Genomic DNA, 6,440 nt, shown 5'->3' on the forward strand with positions numbered 1-6,440 from the left:
TTTCAAATACAATTTTATTTAATTTGTTCTAAACATTGTTAACTTGTGTGAAAATCGATATTTCGATTAAAAATCAGCGATACTCACGACAACGTATCAGATATTCTCAGAGCATAACGAAATGAATCTCATGCTGAATGAGAATAAGCAATGCAATTGAATCCTTCGACCGAACGCGAAAAAAAAAAATTATAAAATTAATAATGCTTAAGGTTAAGAATGATATAAGACCCCGTTGTACAAATCAACTGGTTTCCATTCCAATTAACATATGAGACGCGATATCTTCGAGTGTTCGTCCAAGGATTCCAAGCTGAATGGTTAGCATACCAGCAATCGCCAGGAGACAATAATAACGAATGAAAAAAAAAACCTAACAATGACGATAATGATGAAAAATTGTACAGGACTGCTATTAAATTGGGACAGGTCTTTGCATCATGCAAAGACACGCAACTCAACTAATTTGGTTTTAACTTTCAGAGTGATTGTATTACTTTTATCCGAGTGTATGTTGAATCGACCGAGGCGAAATGCTATACGTGTTCTTAAAAGGCTCCTTAATCTGAGACAAAGCGCCGGGTGGTTTTGGGCTGCGTGTGCCTGTGTGGGTTGCAAGACCTCACACATCGATGGGGGACCTCGGTGATGGACAAAAAGGTAGATTTAATTTTTTACGGAATTTAATTAAATTTTTTTCGAGTGTCATGAATTTTTCGAGTTAAAAATGTTAATTATTCCGGCCAATTATTCCAAATGACTGAATTGGCTTCATCAATTTGGATAATTTAAATATCCTTTGATTGTCGATCTCCTCTGTCATTTGTATGCTTCCTTTTTTTTCTTAACAAATGTGTCGTCAATTTTCTCATTTTCCAATGAGTGAAAATTACCGTTAAATCGGAGTCAGAACCGTAACCCTCACCATCACCGTATCTAATACGTGACAGTGTCGGTGGTTGTTGTAACCTGTCTCTCCCATCGCAAAATTATCTGTTTTTCTCGGCAACTCGGCACGCAGTCCTCACACCCCCTGCAGCACACCCGAGGATAATGTGCATATCTCACCTGCAGAGGTTTATTACAGCACCGGCCATTACCGCTGTCATTGCGCGTCCCAGCCACGTGCGGGAGCATCTTTATTAACCGCGCATACGTGACACAAGTCCCACAAAGCGAAATGTCCCAATACACCTCCAAAAAAAAGCTCACCCCCCCCCCGCCCTTCCCCCATCCCCACCCCCATGTTCCAAAACCCTCAGTAGTCATTGATCGCTCCAGGCTGGCAGCTATCGTGGAATTTTCCCCGGTCACTCGCGTTGTAAAACATCAGAAGAAAATTATAAATAAAACGTGACATCTGACATTTTTCCGTCAGACGATATGTTGGCATTCGTATTTTTGTCAACAATTTAACGTACGTGCAAATTGATTTGCCTTGTAGTGGCTATGTAACACTGAATGGCGCCAACCGAGAGCTGCATTCCAGGGTTTCCGGAGTGAAACAACTCGCCGACACACGTGCGGTTTGTCTTCGGATCGAAAGGAGACTCAGAATCGACTGTTACCGAGAGCACACGAATTAATTAGATAATTTAGGCGCCTCCAGGGTCTCCTCGAAATAACGAGCAGTTGGAAAAATATTTTGGGGATTTTACCGAGGTTTTGTTTAATAAATATTTGGATTTTTTATGCCACTTTAATAAGAAAATTACATTCGATTCTGAATCATCAAAATATTTTACCGATGACACTTATTTTTAACGCCTCGTCGTGCATTATCGGTCGTCATAAATCAATGATTAAAATGGAATTCGTGATCCAATTCCTCGTATCACCAGAAAGGAATTTACAAATGAAAAAGAAAAAATGAATGAAAGATAAAAACAATAGAGACTGTTGTTATCTATCTCGGGATAAATAGCATTCGCCTGTTCCTCCTTTCGCTCCGAAAATCTGTGGGAATTTTTCGTGGTCACAGTGCCGGGTTTATTAAAATTCCAGGTTGTATTTTATACCGGGCTGCATGCAACACGAGCAGTACACGAGGTGATGGTGAGGGACAGGGGGGGGGGTAAAGGGGGGTGTAGGCCACGCGACTCCTCGAGTGGATGTAATCTCGTTGCATCTACACCCACGTGCACTAAAACCTCGAAGATCGTCCCCTGCTTCTGTCCTCTCCACCCCGTCTTATTGCAACTCTCCTCGAGAATGCGAAAACGTGACCCCGGGGACTGATAAACAATGCGTTTATGGCTCTGGGGATTGAGGTACGAAAAAGTGATTGTACCTGGGGTTGAGGAGAAGGAGGTAATGGAGGAAGGGGAAAAAAATCCGGTGATGTTATAATTTTTTAAATTCGTGAATTGCGATTTTTCCGCGTGCGAAAAACTCACGCGAGAAATATTCCGGATGAATTCGTGAAATTCCCCTCGAAATTCCAGGATTTTCCCTTCTGAATTTCAAAAAATAAATTGTCTGAGGGAAATAACAATTGACCGACTTCCTTTGACCCTAAAAATATCGATTTCCTCCCTGACTCGATTAAAACCCATCACCTGAATTCTGGCAATCGTGAGTCCTCCACTCGTTAAGTTAATTCTCCCCTGGCACCGCTCCGAAATCCCGGATTCCCTCGACGAACATGGAGTGACCCTGTTCGCGATAACGAACCCTTTTTCCCTGACACCGGCTGCTGATTAATCCACTGCAGAACCAGGACAAACATCAAAGCGAAAAGTCTAATAAAATGAACTCGTTGCAATTGAAAAGTGTTGTAAGTTACCTGTGCAGTACAAACGAGACTGCAACACGATAACGCGGTCGACGAGCGATAAGAGGGTGACCCAAGGCTAAGCCGGGTACTTTGTAAGGTATCTCCCTTCAATGGGAAATTCACACGTGGAGTCCTATCTATATTGCAGCCCATTAAAATTGCTGTAAAGATAGTTGCAACAATTACCCCCTGAAAATATCGTGATTTTCCGGAAAATTATCTCCAATTATTGATAACCAATAGTATTACGTTTTTCAGTGATAGAAAATATTTTTATCTTTCGGGAGACATTGACACGTTGATTCATTGAATCATGAAAGAATGATTCATCGAGTAATGCCGGATTTTACACAAAAGGCAGAGCTGTGAGTGTGTGATAAAACTGTTGTATGTCCTATAGGACGTGTTACGACTATAAATGATCGAAAAAAAATTTCGTTTTATGGATTTGAGTACACAATAGGCGATTTCCAATTTTTTTTCGAATTGATAGCACTGGAGACCCCTCGAGCTTCAAGAATTGCGTAAAAAATATTTTTAAAAAGCAGCTGCACGTATTTATTTAAATATACAAACTTCAAAGAAAATAAATACTTGACTTTAAGTATTTAAAACGCACGTGAAATAATTATTAGACTGATTAAAAAAAAAAAAAAACTTCCATCGCCGGTATGAAATATTTCTCCGGAAAAATTACAAGGAAATCACGCGAGTAATCGCGTGCAAACAGTGAAACACCACCACATATGTTCCCGTAAACCCTCTTTTTAATATCAATTATCTGAAAACGAGGATTAAACCGCATGTGAAAATGGCTCCGAAAAAAAAAATTCCAAATAAATCGGACGCGATGCGAACGAGTGTTGCGGCACACGTGAGGTGTGCGATGATGCGAATCGACGCGAAAATACCGGAGTGAAAAGAAGAGGTGTAAAATACCTGGGGGCGCATATATCATAGGGCCCCGCGTAATGCAATATCGGGAGAGCCGAGGTTGTACCCAGGAAACGAAGGGAACACGGGCTGCGCCTCGGCTGGGCCTCCCCACGCGTGCGCCGACGTCGGTACAAACGTGTAAGTATAAGTAATGCCTGTTATTTGCCGCGGTATTAGTTTTTGCAACGGGTCTAACTTATCCCCTTCGTAAACTCCTGGAGGATTGCCTGTCTCTACCGTGCAAATGCGCACTTATCTCGTTCTCACACCTTCAGACGTTGGAAATATCCAGGGACGCGTGTGTACACGGAGGAGAGATAAAATATTTGTTAATAGCGGGGGTGACTCCACGATAGTATATAACACATTATGTGTTAAGAAAAAATAGAGGATTAATTGAATTAGAAAAATTGAATTGATGATTTCAATGAAAATCGCTCTGCGAACCGTAAAATCTCCGGTCCAATGTTGTCCAAAATCGAATTCATCTCGTTAATTCAAGTTAATAGATTCCTGGAGATACTGGGCTTCGACAAAAATTATCTGCAGTATAAAATTTTATCATCGAGCATGTATTCTCCACCATTACACCCATAAAACGTATCTCCAGCGTCTTCGATATGATGCCGGTGGTCTTTGTCAAATAACCGAGAGCACTATTTCCGGTGGCTTTTTCTGTCATCAGCCATTAACTGGGTATAATAGCGAGATAAGAAGACGATTGACCGAAAAATTTCATCTTCCAAACTCCAATTAAAGAAGCCAAACATTTTTCCATCGGAATTTCAACGATTTAACGAGCTTTTATGGCTGAAACAGGTGCTGAGTTAACAAAAATCGAGAAGGTCGTTTTTGTTCTGACAAAAGAGGAAAAATAATACTTTTCCGCAGACAGAAAATTGAGATAATTTTTATCAAAAAAATTCCCCACTCACGACGCATTCTTGTGGAATGGTAGCATAATTTTTATTATAAAATTCTATCGTAGATTAATGGGAAGAAATGGCCACCCGGAGGCCCCATAAATTCATCGTCGACTGTACACTGACAATTAAACGATAAATAATGGTAATGTCCATTGAAAATATCGTACGAATGCGGTCTGACTGGGATTATTTACGGGGTCTTCATTGTCATTGGGATACACCGAAGGGTGGGTTGAGGATTGTCCTTTCCGGTTGTGGTGTGGGTCCTGTCCATTCTCCCCTTCTATTTTCCGGATATACTACCTCATTCCCGCCAGGATGAACTAGCCTCAATGGATTTTTTCTCTCCACCAGGAGCCGTCGTTTTGGGGCCATGAAAATTCGTTGAATGACCCGTCTCAATGCCACATCTAATTCTTCAACAAACTCACCAGGTTTTGTGCTCGTGTGGATTTTATTTTTCTCGCCTGATCCCTTTTACAACTCTCTCCGTCGATACCTCTTTCGGGTCCACGGATTTTTTTACACCTCGATAAGTCAATCGAATCTTGTATATTTGGATAGACAAATTGGGCGACTGATGTGCCGTCCAAAAATACACTCCCTAATTATTACAATTATTTTTTTTAAGTGAAATATTTTGTTTTCGACGGACTAATAATTTTCAAAATATGTATGAGAATTTATGGTTTTTCCCTGATGTACAGTAAAATAAATTTGTTGTACAATGAGAATTGAATAATGAAAAGTCCATTGCCATCAACTTCCATTCGATTAATTCCATTCCCTCTCAGTCAGAGATTCATCACGCCTGGACAAACTCCACTCGAGCATCATTGGAAGCCCCATCCATTTCCGAAGTGAAAAGAGAACAGAAAATCAAACAAGTAGACATAGAAATCCGGTCGAAACCACCGGGAGGGGTTGTTATTTGCCACATACAGTGGTTCCAGGGCGCATTAGGGACTTCACACGTGCAGTCCAGTACACATACCTATGATTTTTTTTTTACCCTACCCGGACTCAAGGGCGTCTGTGTCTCGCCACTCCAATTCCCAGCCATTGATTTTCACCGGTGGTTGGGGTTTTTTCTTTCTCAAGCCCTCACCAAATAATGTCAAAAAATCCCGCCCCTCCATTTCCGTCTCGCGCTTGTATTTCTCGGGTTTATCGCCCCCTTCGGACATTCTATGACGGCGTAGCCTTCCTCGGGGCCCCCCCTCGCCCTTCGGAAGGCTCTTGACCACATTTTTTCAACACATTCGAGTGTTTGATCTCAAAATCACACAAACCCGCCAAATGCCGTTAGATTCTCCCCCTCCCGACCCCGCGCCGGGGAACCACCGACACTCCACGGGATGATGATGACCCGGGGAACGAGTCCGCTGTTATCTCAACGGATTGGAGCGATTTGGGAGCCAGTGCTCATGGCGTAATCTCGTCATTCATGAATTGTTGAAATGGAGAGGGATTAATGTGAGGGCTTTGGACTTAGGGTTTTTTTTCGGCGGTGGATGTTCTTTTATGAACGCGTTCAGAATTTTAATCCGATGCCCTTCAGGTGACAGATTGTTCGAGGTGGATTACACGGAGAATTTTTTTTTCTAGCGATGAAAGGAAAATTTCCGAAGAATTCGATTACAAATTTTTTTATCTTCAAAAATTGCCCCGAATGTTCCAAAATTTTTTAATGAATTAATACCCACAGCTTAATTATATGTATTAGAAGGCGAAAATTATGTGTTAATTATTCTGAAAATGGGAGGGAACAGGAGAGATTAAATGAAGAAATACAACTGTGA

This window comes from Diachasmimorpha longicaudata, chromosome 17 (genome assembly GCF_034640455.1).
Source record: "Diachasmimorpha longicaudata isolate KC_UGA_2023 chromosome 17, iyDiaLong2, whole genome shotgun sequence".
Taxonomy (NCBI): Eukaryota; Metazoa; Arthropoda; class Insecta; order Hymenoptera; family Braconidae; genus Diachasmimorpha; species Diachasmimorpha longicaudata.